Source organism: Sorex araneus, chromosome 7, assembly GCF_027595985.1.
Source record: "Sorex araneus isolate mSorAra2 chromosome 7, mSorAra2.pri, whole genome shotgun sequence".
Taxonomy (NCBI): domain Eukaryota; kingdom Metazoa; phylum Chordata; class Mammalia; order Eulipotyphla; family Soricidae; genus Sorex; species Sorex araneus.
The window spans coordinates 18,731,887-18,745,539 of NC_073308.1; positions in this window are offsets into that span (position 1 = coordinate 18,731,887).

Sequence of the window (13,653 nt, forward strand, 5' to 3'; positions counted from 1 at the left end):
ATAAAAAGAGCATTATTCACCAGTTTGGTCTCTGTGGATGTCTTGGCTTGCCCTGTAACCAGTGTGCTCTTATCAATGGGCCTGTTTAACGCAGTGGCAAAAGAGACATCCTCTGTCCAAAGAGTAGCTGGATGAGATGAACTCCACATTTCCTCACTTGTCAGTGTCCTGCGGATAGACTCCAGATTCCTTTGGTTTGGGATATGCAGTAGCTCACTGTTTTAGAGCAGGGTAGATCACCCCTCTCCTCCATTCTCTATTCTTTAGAACTGCTGGACACATGCCCAGTGCAGATGAGGAACAGTTCAGCCATGGCTGCAGCTGCTGCGTGGCTAATGGCAAAGGAGCCCAGGAATGCATGCGCTCTCTGTGTGTCTGCTTCATGCCAACAGGCTCACTTGATCTGAACAAAAATTCAGTCAAGCCGCCTGTTTGGCACAGCACAAGCAGCACATCTGGGGACTTCACAAATGAGAGGCTGTTTTCAAATGACATAAGTCAACTTGAAATGTTCTCTTCCTCAGTGGCTCCGCCACAGTTAGCCACATGGCGTGGAGCAGCAAAGGGTCTCAGAAATCTCACCCTATGTTTCCAATGATGTGCTTCCTGGAACATTCTCCGTGTGGTCGGGGACACTCTGATATCAAATAAATGACATAAATCTTGCTAATTCCGGTCCTTATAGATGAATCATAATGCATACTATTATTATAAAATGTTCTGGGAAGCTTTATTGCAAACAAACTTTAGTAAATACAGATCTGATAAGAACCACTTGATTTTTTTCTTGAATTTTGCTCCATGGAATAAAATTCCATGAAAATATATCCAGGGCTAATGATATTTTAGCGCCAAAACCTCACTTTTCATATGGAGAACTGAGATTTAATGAGATATCACTGGCACATGACTAGAATATGGGTTGATTTCTCTTTATTTAATTTTTATCTCTGGTTTATTACTATGATCATATCTTGGACTTTTGTAATTCGTTCCTCATATATAGGCCAGATGTTCACCCTTTGACTGATCTGTTCTTGCTCTCTGATTGCCTGAGAAAATGGTTAGTGCACAAATAATTGCTTGTAAAACTTGCAATTTTTTCTTTTATATACCCAGTAGCTAATCATCCCTTACTTCCTGGTATTATCCTATATCATAGAGAACTCCAAGAATTCAACTCAAATGGAGACAACACAAGATCTCATCAGGCTAATGGAATGATGTGAAGCCCTAAATTCAGCAACCCAGGACTTCTCTATACATTCATTCTGTACCTCTGGAGGGACATAAAATATAAATATATATAAAAATTATGAATTAGCATCTTTTATCACTGTGGATTCCTTTGCCATAATGAGGGTGGACAGTAAAGAGGAGCAGTAAGAGTTGTAATCTGAAAAATTAGAAAAGGACACATGAGACTGTAGATAGATGTAGATGATGGCAGTATATTGGACACTGGATGAGTGGCTATCACTGACAAATAACTGAATCTCATAACTGGTATATTTGAACCTACACCCTCAAGGTCTGCTGCCATAAAGTTTTTTCCTGTTTCCTCTGTGCTCACCCAATATAGCAGCATCCGAACTACACTTTAAGAACAATTCCAAGCAATAGTGCTGGTTTCTCCTTTAGTTCTTGCTGCACATTTTCTGGTAGAGCTGTCTTATCCTGGACCTTGACCCTGATACCATATGATGTTCTTCAGCACCCTTTCTTCCAGGAAAGTCCAGCAAGCTCTACTTGTGTGGCTTGGAAAAGAACATTCTTTAGCAGTATGAGTTATTCAGTGGAACAGATCAGTGATAAAACTGTGGTTTGAATAAAGTGAAGTGGAGCCAAAACCCAAACTGACCCAACTTTAGTTTCAATGTGACCTTACCTAAATCTGTTTAAAATGTCTGATGGTTTAACTTTCTGCCCAATAGACTAAAATTTTAAAATGTCCACATGAAAATCCTGGGAAGACACAGCAACTAACCAAAACAACAACAGCAAAATAGTCAACTGGAAAGAACTGAGTGAGTCACTGACAAAGACCCATCCTTTAAAACTCTATATTTACTAGTTAAGATGTGTAAAAGGTGACTGAAAGTTTTGAGAAGCAAAGTTTTGTATAAGCATCCTAAATACTTATAAGGTCAAATAGTTACAAAATTATAGCCCAATTCAGGAACACCATAGAGGAAAAACGCAAAATACATCTGGAAAGGAGATAAGAAGGAAACACGGGTGGTCACTTTCCCAACCTATATGCCCCCTAATAAATCAAGATTGCTTCTATACAGAGCCATATATCAACTCTTACATCTTGAAAACTGCTGAAATCATTTCATGGAAAAGTGGCTTAATGCCTAAACCATCTCGGTCATACATAGACACCTTGAAACCAGCACGAAGGGCACCTGATTGTGCCCCTGGAAATGGGGGTAACTCCTTGGCTCTATTCCCCATTTTCCATGTGGGGTTTACATGAATTATGTCATTTTTGTCCCAGAATAACATAGCATTTATTCCTTATTTTCTCCTCTTGAATCTAGTTTCTGATGTTATCATTTGGATCTTTGGTCGATATTCTTTAGCAACTGCTGGAAAAGTGCAGCTCTTTTTATGCTGTTATTGATATTTTACAGACCAACACCAACTACAGATTTGGAGCCAAAGCAGAACAAACTATTTTATCTCTCAGTTTTGTGGCCACAGCCCAAATTTTGGCGGTACTGCAGAGTCACACACTACATTACTCTACCTTGCTCAAGGATGGAACACTTTCAAGATATTTATTTACCAAGTGATGATCCGAGGAAAGTAGGATGGAATGGAGCAGGGTGAAGGGGAAATAGAAATTCTGGCGCCTAAAAAAATGTGGCTATTTGAAAGCAGCAACTAACTTTATAGTCAAATACACAGATTTGGTGGGTTCTTAAGAATAATGTTCTCAAAAAGTAAAGATAACCAGAAATAACCCATAAAAAATAATAATTATTGGTGGAGGAGAATGGACACTGGTGGAGGGATGGGTAAACGATTACTGTATGAGTGAAATGCAAGCAAAAGTTCATAAGTTTGTAACTGTACATCACAGTAATTCTCTAATAAAAATTTTAAAAAAATAATAATGACCTCTAATTCTTCCTGGTATATCCAATCCCACTTCTTAGATATTTTAATGGGAAAATACAGATGTGGTGTATACCAGAGTTTTGTTTCATATTCCATATTATTCCATGCCTATGGCTTCATCTATCTGTCATTTGGGGTCATAATCCTTAAATCCTCTAGAAGAAATCACCTGGCTTGGGGCCGGAGCGATAGCACAGCGGGTAGGACATTTGCCTTGCACGCGGCCGACCCGGGTTCGATCCTCGGCATCCCATATGGTCCCCCAAGCACCGCCAGGAGTAATTCCTGAGTGCAAAACCAGGAGTAACCCCTGAGCATTGCTGGGTGTGACCCCCCCCCAAAAAAAAAAGAAATCACCTGGCTTCCTTCATCTAATTTAAAAGTAAAGGTAAAAACAGAGTTGTTAGATCTATGGGAAGACTTGCCTAAATTTAGAAAATTGCATAAAAATAAGCACTTTTCAGTAGGAATTTACTGGCCATTACAGAGGTAATGATCCAGAGCCAAGATCTCCAAGGCTGCTCGGATAGAACTGGGCCTCTTCCACCCTGATCCCCCATTTTATATTTGCTAGGCAGTCACACCCAGAAACTGCTCCTGGCGCCATGTAATCCCACCAATGGCCAACATCCAGAGACTATAAAACCAAGCTCCTGGAAGACATCTTATAGCCTAGTACTTTCTCTTGGAAAACCTGGCAAGCTACCAAGAGTTTGCTGCCCGATCGGGGAAGAGCCTGGCAAGTTCCCCATGTCGTATTCATATGCCAAATACAGTAACAACGATGGGTCTCATTCCCCTGACCCTGAAGAGCCTCTAATGTGGCACCACTGGGAAGGACAAGTAGAGAGAAGCTGCTAAAATCTCAAGGCTAGAATGAATGGAGATGTTACTGGGCCCGCTCGAGCAAATGGATGATCAACAGGATGACAGTGATACAGCGATGCAGAGGCAAGAACTCCTGCTTTGTTTTCCTCCTTTCACATGGAGGATTTGTATCTTCCATTTTGGGTACATATGGAAAATTGTCTTAATTTCTTTCTGTTTTTATCATCAAGTGTAGGAGTATACTTTAAAATCGCACAAAAACTATTCTTCATATATGGTCTGAAGTACCGATCACATTTTGTAGAAATAAGGAAATTCAACTTTTGTAGGAAATGAATAACTCTGTGACTTCACAATTACTAGAAGACATATTTTGTTGATAAATTAATAATCCTATGTATTTATGTGTGAAGCATGGTGTTTGCACATTTAAAAAGGTAAGTAATTAACATATTATTCTGTATTACCTCATTAATAAAAGTGTGCTGAGAATGTTCATGGAGAATTTTCTTTTTGTTTACAAAAAAAGCCTTTTTTATGAAAAGAAGTGAATTTTATTTCTTAAAAATAGTAAGAAAATGGCAGACAATATTCCCCATACTCTCTCTCTACTTTTGGGCATTATAGCTTGCAACACAGACACTGAGAGATAATCATGTTTAGTCTATTATCTACTTTCAGCATGCATCTCCCATCCCAACTGGTCTACCTACCATAGAGCAGGGGGACAGTTGGAAAGGGGGGTTTATACCCAGGATATTGGTGGTGGGGAATGTGCACTGGTGGAGGGATGGGTGTTTGATCATTGTGAGATTATAACCCAAACATGAAAGCTTGTAACTATCTCATGGTGATTCAATAAAATTTAATTTTTTTTAAAATAGTAAGAAAATGGTTTAATAAAAATATAATAAAAAATTCAAGAATTATAAATAAATATTTCACATGAAGCATCACTCTGGGATTTTGCAGTTTCCCTAATAACTTGCAACTTAATTTGTATTGGGACAGGTTCTTTTTATCAGTATTTGAATCAAACAGACAGGAAAAGATAAAGTTTACATTCTCAAATGCTACTCTGCTATTTCAACTTCTTTTCTCCAGCCTCTCCAACAGCTTCAACTATCTACCACTTCTTTAATAGTCTTCTCTCCTTTAGAAACCTTTAAATACCTCATGCACGCAGAGATTCGGGTCACAAGAACTGATACAGCAGATGAGTTTTCCACCTGGGTTTTCCCTCATACATGCAGCATTCTTACTTATGAGCCCAAATACCTTTAGCATCTGCACTCAGACATGGAAGCCTCTCATGAAAGATGATTCAATGATAAAACTTTAAAAGTGACTGAAATTTCAAATGCCTGAATATTGCACTGCCTGCTCTCAGATTCATAAAGAAGAGAGAAACAAAATTCTAAGTTAGCAGGCCTCCTAGCTCTAACAAAGATATTTTCACTCTAGTTTCCTCTAGCTCATTGCAATAGTATCTGAAACACATATTCTAGCCTATGTACAAATGAAATGGAATGTGTAAATAGAAAAGAAAATTACATATTCCTAGAAGCAAAAATTGTCATGAGATTTAGTTTAACCCTAAAGCAGAGGATAATAACATGTTTGTGCCTTTCAAACATTTTGAGATTAAAAAATTTTTAAATGTTCACATTATTGAAGATATTTTTCCATCTCTTTTAGTGTGAACCTGTTTTTACATGTTAAAAATCAATTGACACATATTGTGTTACAGTGGATAATTCAATATTCTCACAGTTTTATAATTTATAATAAATAAATAACACTCTATTCATCTGAGGTATAAAACAGAATGTTTTCTTTATGTCTATATTGCAAACCACAATCATAATGTCCACTATCCATCACTTTATACCACAACTTCTTTTTATTGTGACGATAACTCTCAAGATCTACTTTATTAGCTATTTTACAAATACACATGTATTGTTACTATAGTCACCATGCTCTACATTGCATTTCCAGAACTTACTTTGCAATTGGAAGTTGGCTTCTTCACCACCATTACCCATTTCCCATAATCACTCCCACCATTGGCAACTATGGGTCTGTTCAATGTTTGAATTTGGTTGTTTTAATTTCCACATATAACTGAAACCATAATTTGTCTTCTTGCATGACCCATTTCACTTATAACATTATGTACATAACATTAAACAAAGTGAACTTGGGTTTTTCTATATAAAATGTTACAGTTTTCACTTTTCTCAACTGGTAATATGAGGTATAAAACTTCTCCAAGAATGTACAATTAAAATTATGGTAATATATTATGGAAAGAAGCAAGATACTGCAATATAAGATATCAGAAGGCAGATAATTTTCTTAGAATTGAAAATCAGAGAAAACTTTCCTGCAGCAGGGATATTTTAAACAGTGAGATGAAGGGTATGGCAATAGGATAAAGAAGGAGAAAAATATGTAAGGTAAGTTAGAGCTGCATAAATCTTATAGTTAAGTGGAAGAAAAAAATATAGTACTTGATAAACTGAAAAAATTCCACATGACTAAACTTTGTGAGTGAGTGGAAGTGTGACCTAACTTGAACTGTTAGCAGGGGCTGGAACATGTAGGGATTTGCATTCAAAATTAGGAGTTTGCTTTTATTCTTGTGGCAATAAGAAATGCTAGAAGGATTCTGCATAATCAAGTAGCATGATAAAAGTTGTGTTGTGTTGTGTTGTGTTTTACAGGCTGAGTCTGGGAGTGCTCAGGAGCCATGTGTGGCCCCATGCTCGGGGTTTGGCTCTTCCAGTGCTCAGGAGACCATGTGGTGCTGGGGATTGAACCCAGGACTCCTCCAGCATGCAAAGCAAGCATCCAGCTCTAAGTTTTATTCTTAAAATGTGAGTTTGCTTGTAAAAGAGAAGGCAAACTGTAAAGAAGAGGAAAGCAAAAGTGGAAGAAGAGAGAGCACTCTGGTGAGAAATCATGAGAAATCTGTGTACCACCAAGGAGGTGATGTGAAATTAAAAGAGAAATGGACAAAGTAGATGTGCTTCGAGATATGCTTTGAAAGGAGATTCTAGACAACTTTCTGAAGTGCTGAATTTGAGGAATAAGGAGGAAAGGATTAAAAAATGCCATTTTTGGTGGGGGTTATTCCTGGATGTGCTCAGTACTTACTTCTGACTCTGTACTCAGGGATCAATCCTGGAGAAGCTGAGGAGCCATATGTGGCACTGTGGATCAAAGCTGGGTCTGGCGTGTGTAAGGCAAGAGCCATTCCTGCTGTATTATCTCTCCAGATGTCATATATATGATATAAAACATATATTAAATAAATTACAACATTTTGACATATATTTGCATAATATAAATCTAATGCATTTATATATGGCTGTAATTTTTTGTATAGTTATCCTAAAGTATAAAAAATGCTTTGCAAAGTTAAAAGATTCCACAAAAGTAGTAGAATTAATGGCTGAAGTTGTTATGTTTGTTTTTCTTTTTCGTCCCACACTCAGCAATCCTCAGGGCTTATTTCAGAGCTCTGAGTTCAGGGATCATTCCTGCAGTGCTCAGGTAACACATGCCAGGGATCAGACCTGGGTTGACTGTGCACTCAGCAAGCACCCTACCTACTGTACTAGCCTTAATTATGGCTGAATTTAAAAGGAAATAAACTTGAGGATGTGACATTGATAATAAATACTAGATTTGAAAGTTAGACCTTTTCTCATCAGTATATTCATATTCAAAAAAGTAAGAAATAATGCCACCGTCAGAGTTTTTATAAGATTTAAATGGCGTACTGTATACAGAGCTCCCTTGGATATACTGTCTATAATAATTATTCAATTCTTTTCAATGCAAAAATATCTGAGCCAGAGAGTTGGTATATTGGGTAAAACTTGTGTGTGGCTGATCCAGGTCTGATCCTGAGCATCTCATATGGTTCCCCAGATCGCCAGGATTATAGGTATGACCCCAAAGCAAAAAATAAATAAACAATGAAAGTAAAATCACTGAACTTTCATCATTTAACCAAGAAGTAAGCTTTTGCTCTTTATAACAGACAAGATCTATAAATATCTCAAATTATCTATGAGTGGATAAAGAAATTATGGCACATGTACATGATGGAATACTATTTAGCTATATGAAAAGATGAAAAATTGCCTTTTGTTACAAGTTGGATGAAACTACAGGGTGTCATGTGAAGTGAAATAAGTCAGAGGGAGAGGGAAAAATGTTGGATGATCTCACTTATAAGTGGTTCATAAAAAAATCAAGGAAAGGGAGTGGATGATTATTAATGAAAATAAACACTTGGATTCTGACAATAGAACTGAGTGGTGGGGGAAGGAGGGGTGGGTAAGCTAGGAAGGACATAAAAACATGGAGGAAGATTTCCGGTATTTAAGAGATGGTGGAAATATAGTAACTTTGTATATCAGAAGCATAAACAGTAACGCCAGCAAAACATGTAACCTCAATAGTAATAAAATAAAGAAAAAGAAGTAAGCTTTCTCTTTGTATAAAAAGCTATTTTTACATGGACACCCCTTCATCTTCAAGAAAGAATGAAGATCATAAAATAATTCACTCCCTAATTCTAGATGATATAGTTAAGACCAAAACATAACTGTTATTCTATATAAATAGTATTGAGAAACACTAGAAAATTGAGAAAGTTGAATATTAGTAAACTCGCTGATACACACAGTTCCAAACTAACCCAAAGACCTCACATGTTTAATGGAGATGGCAATGATCTACATTAAATCAATTAATACGTACATTCAAAGTCAGTTTCACTAGTTCTACAGAATCAATGTTTTAGGACTTGAAAACAAGATGTAGTGAAATTAGATGGAGACAGGGTAGAGTCAAGAGGGATAGGAAGAAGGAGGGGAGCAAGAACAGGTAGAGTGGTAGTGGAGTGCCTGGTGTTTAGGATCGATCAGTAGGGCTAAGGAAGTGAAAAGAAGAAAAAAATAGCTAGCCATGTACACATACATACACACACTTCTTCCCTGAACAGTGAGTTTGTAGATACTTTGGTGACGTGTAATCACATAGAGAAATGGATCATAATCTCACCTGTCACTGTCACTGTCATCCCGTTGCTCATCGATTTGTTCGAACGGGCACCAGTAACATCTCTCATTGTGAGACTTATTGTTACTGTTTTTGGCATATCCAATATGCCACTGGTAGCTTGCCAGGCTCTGGCGGGTGAGTGCGATACTCTCGGTAGCTTGCCGGGCTCTCCGAGAGGGGCAGAGGAATTGAACATGGGTCAGCTGTGTGAAAGGCAAACGCTCTACCGCTGTGCTATTGCTCCAGCCCAATCTCACCTGTAATCATATAAAATTTAGTTTAACTATTTCCAAATAGCCTCGTAGATAAACCTCTTCAAAAAGGAGAACTATATCTTTCTTGCAGACTTTAGGAATTTTCCACTTAAAATAATCATTTCTATCTTTAATTTATACGGAGCTCAACACTGAACCATCCACTCTGTCAACTGTTATATGACCACGGTTCATGAGAGGATAGTGAAGGATAAACACTGAGAAAGATATCTGGAAGGCTTGACATAGGAATCTAGGTGACAGATTTCTACTCTGCTTGAGAGAGCTAGCTCTTCAGAAATAAGGAAAACAAAATAAAATTGGAATTATACCTTAGATTACTGCAAGGTGAAGTAATTATCTTTATTAGTTGTTGCTTGATACTGAAATCTGTTCTTGGGCTTAGTACAAGTACAGAGTGAGATCACTCTTCAAAATTGAGCCAAGCACCATGTTTAGTATGTTTGGCTCTGTTAAACACTTTGGAAAGAAACAATAAAAACTTATCCTTAAGTGGTAGACAGATACACTTTTATCATCTGTCAGAGTCATTAAGGTACATCAACATGGAATCCAGAGAAATAAATATTAAAACAGAAAAACTCTGTTTCTGATACATCTTTAATGTTAAAATATTTTTAATGCCTAACTTCATTATTCCTACACTAAGTGTTACTATACTATTAACAAGTCAGCAAATAAAATATGGAGTTATTACTAGCTAAACATAAATAAGATAAAGAATTTGAGCCCGAAAACTGAGCAGTTGTGGTTTTTTTCTTGAACTAAAATTGGTTCATACATACACCTGGCTCTATACTCAGGGATCATTTCTGTTGGGGCTCAGGGGACCATATGGCATGCTGGGAATCAAACCCAATCAACCAAATGCAAGACAAATGCATTACTAATTGTACTATCTTTCTAGTCCTAAATTATCTTTTAAATTAGTAAAATTATTTTTAAAGTAACATACCTAATTCCTCTGTTACATTTATAGAATAAAACCTGTTTGAAAACCATCCAAAGTTATTTTATTATTTAAAAATAATGTATGCATACTTGTATAAAGTATGCATATATAAAAGATCATATTTAAAAGATCAACACAGAAAATGTATTATCTGTAAATGATGAAACAGAATTTACCATGCAAGTCAAGTTAAATATTTCAAGCAAGGAAATGGTTTGAGACTGTATAAGGATAAATGATGCTTTCACTGACCTGAAAACTAAGTAGTTGCCATCAGTCCTCTAAGGGGAGATCCATGGTTGGTAGAAAAGTGAAAACACCACTCAGAAAAGAGATAGTCTGAGGATACAGCATGACTTAGCATTTCTGCGGGTAAAGCACTTCACCTTTAGGACCTTTGTTATTGAATATGTGAAAAATTTTCCTCTCACTATAGTCTTCAAATTCCCTTCCAGGTTAAAATAATATGATTCTGAATGGTCTATTGGGGAAATAAAGAAGTTCATTTCTATCAATGGTTAAAAAAAACTTTTAATGATAAATCCTGAGTGAAACAAAACTTTATTTCAATGAGAGCAGTAAGTCCATAATGAGACAAATGCCAGAATACTGTCAGGCATTACTTGAATTTCTTGAATTATACTGATTGTCCCCATGCTGCTTGGACAGGGTTGGCAATGCCCCTGATTTTTCTCTTGCTAAGGGCTCTAGGGGAAGAAGATCATCAGAGTGAAGGAAACAGTAGTATTTTACCAACTCTAACACTGCTCTCTGCACAAAACCTTCAGTGACTCTTTCAGAGAATAGTGTGTGGTAGTGATGGAGAGAGATTATCCCATTTCTTCCTCAAAAATTTCCCATCTTGCTGGATTTCCTCATTATTGAAACACTGCTCAGTTTTGAAACTAACATAATGCAGTATGAACAGAGTTTGTGTCTGTTTTCTAGTAATAGTACACAAAAAGATGCCTTAGCCATGGGTCTTAATTAAGAGTGACTAAGGAGATGGTCCCACTGGAGGTGTCCCAATTTCCAGATTTTTTCTCTATTATCCTTCTGTTTCTCATCTTCCTAATTTTCCTAAAGACTCAGCGAAACTTCTGGTCTTCCATAAACATCTTCTCTTTTTTCTCTATTAGAAAATTCCCAGGGTTTTTTTTTCTCCTCTTGTTATTTTAGTTTTGCAGCCCTACTAACCCTAGCAAGTTGACCTTTCCCTAAATAGTACTGAACTTGTTCAGGGAAAGTACCTCTTCACCCTAAATACTAGAGATACCTAATAACAATGGAGTGGGTTTTATCCCATGAGCAATGGTGGTAGTGGGCATTCTAATGCCAGGTCAGCCACTCCATCAGGGAGGGCTGAAACTCATCTTCTTATCTCCTTCTTGGTACCTAAGAAATAGCACAAGTATCTTACTGGTTGAGCACCATTTACTTGTTTTGAAACTCAGAATTCTGGGCTCATTTGTGGAAGGTGACTTAACATGACTTGATCCTGGATTTTACAAAAGAAACTCCTTAAATCACAACACCCAAAAGGAGAGAGAGGACAAAAGAGAATGGCCTGCCACAGAGGCGGGGTGGAGTGCGAGGAGAAGCAGTAGCGGGGTGGGAGGGATACTGGGATCACCGGTGGTGGAGAATGGGCACTGATAGAGGGATGGGTACTCAAGCATTGTATGACTTAAACACAAGCACGAAAATACATAAATCTGTAACTGTACCCTCATGTTGACTCACTAATACAAAATAATATATTTATTTAAAAAAGAAACAAAACTTCTGTTTTTCATGTGCTAAGGGCTGCATCTGTCCTGCTGGACCAGGGATTCCCAGCAGTGACATTGTGGGTTTTTAAGGACAGATGGCTGGGAAAGGCTCCCTGCAAGCTATGCGATCTTACAGCATCCATGGGGTCCATTCTCTAAATGTCAGTCACAACCTGAGTTGACATAAGTCAAAAACGTCTTGAGATTTTTATAGATGTCTTTGGCACAGAAATCTCACTAGTTAAGAAACACTGATCTAGAGGTCAAGAATTGCCACAAGAGTCCCTTCTTATTCTATCCCATTAACAACATTAATTAAATTTGGGGAGGGTTTCCAAATAGTCTTTTACATGCCTTCAAAAAGTTGATATATTCAGGGGTCTAAGTGATCCAACAGTGGGTAGTGAATTTATTTTGTGCATGGTCTATCTGGGTTCAATCCCTGGCATCCCATATAGTTTCCTGAACACCACTAGGGTAGTTTCTGAGTGCAGAGCCAGGAATATCCCCTGATCACTGTCTGGTGTGGCCCAAACAACAACAACAACAACAAAATAAGTTGAGATACTCTGTGTACCCATGAAAACTGCAGAAAAGACATAATAGAATTTAAACATCAAAATACCAAGATCTGCTATGAAATTGGTTAAGAATAGCTTACAAGACTGCTACATTTTTTTCCCTAAAGATTTTCAAAGTTTTTCAAAAGATTTTCAAAAAAATGCTACATTTTTTTCCCTAAAGATTTTCAAAGTTGCAGACTGAACATGATAGCCACTTAATACCTCTATTGCAAACCACAACACCCAAAAGGAAAGAGAGATTAAAAGGGAATGCCCTGCCACAGAGGTGGGGTGGGGTTGGTGGGAGAGATACGGGGATCATTGCTGGTAGAGAATGGGCGCTGGTGGAGGGATGGGTACTCAATCATTGTATGACTGAAAGGCAAGCGTGAAGGTTTGTAAGTCTGTAACTGTACGTCATGGTGATTCATTAGTAACAAATTAAAAAAAATAAAATTTATATATAAAAAATATTTTCAAAGTTTCACAATCTCCCACCCCTTCACCAAGCTGTCTTCACCGGAGCACCTCGGAGGGGGGCAGGTTGAGTTTCCCTTTCTGCCTCAAGCAGAGCCCCAGCAGCCGAAGACCTCCAGAACCAAGCCACAGCCATGCACAAGGCCACTCTCCACATGCTTAGACAAGCCTCACCCATGAAGGAACCAACAGAGGAAACCAGGTATGCAGGACCTGAGCTGAGATCTCCAAGCATGCTCGGATCGGAACTGGGCCTCCTCCACCCAGGTCCACAGTTTTCCAGTAGCTTGGCAGTCACACCCACAAACTGCTCCCCTCCCCCCATGTAATTTCATCAAAGGCCAAGATCCAGAGACTATAAAATAAAGCTTCCAGAAGAGAGTGACACGGTATTTCCTCCAGTGCACGGTACATTTAAGGCCTCGAGACCTCTTATACTCTAGCCCACTGATGTACTAAAGTAGCACACATGTGTTGGGTTTTAACATACTTGCTTGTATTCTTGTATATACAGGCTTAAATGGTCCCAGAATGAAATATGAAATACAACAACCTTCATACACTTTCCTTTTATT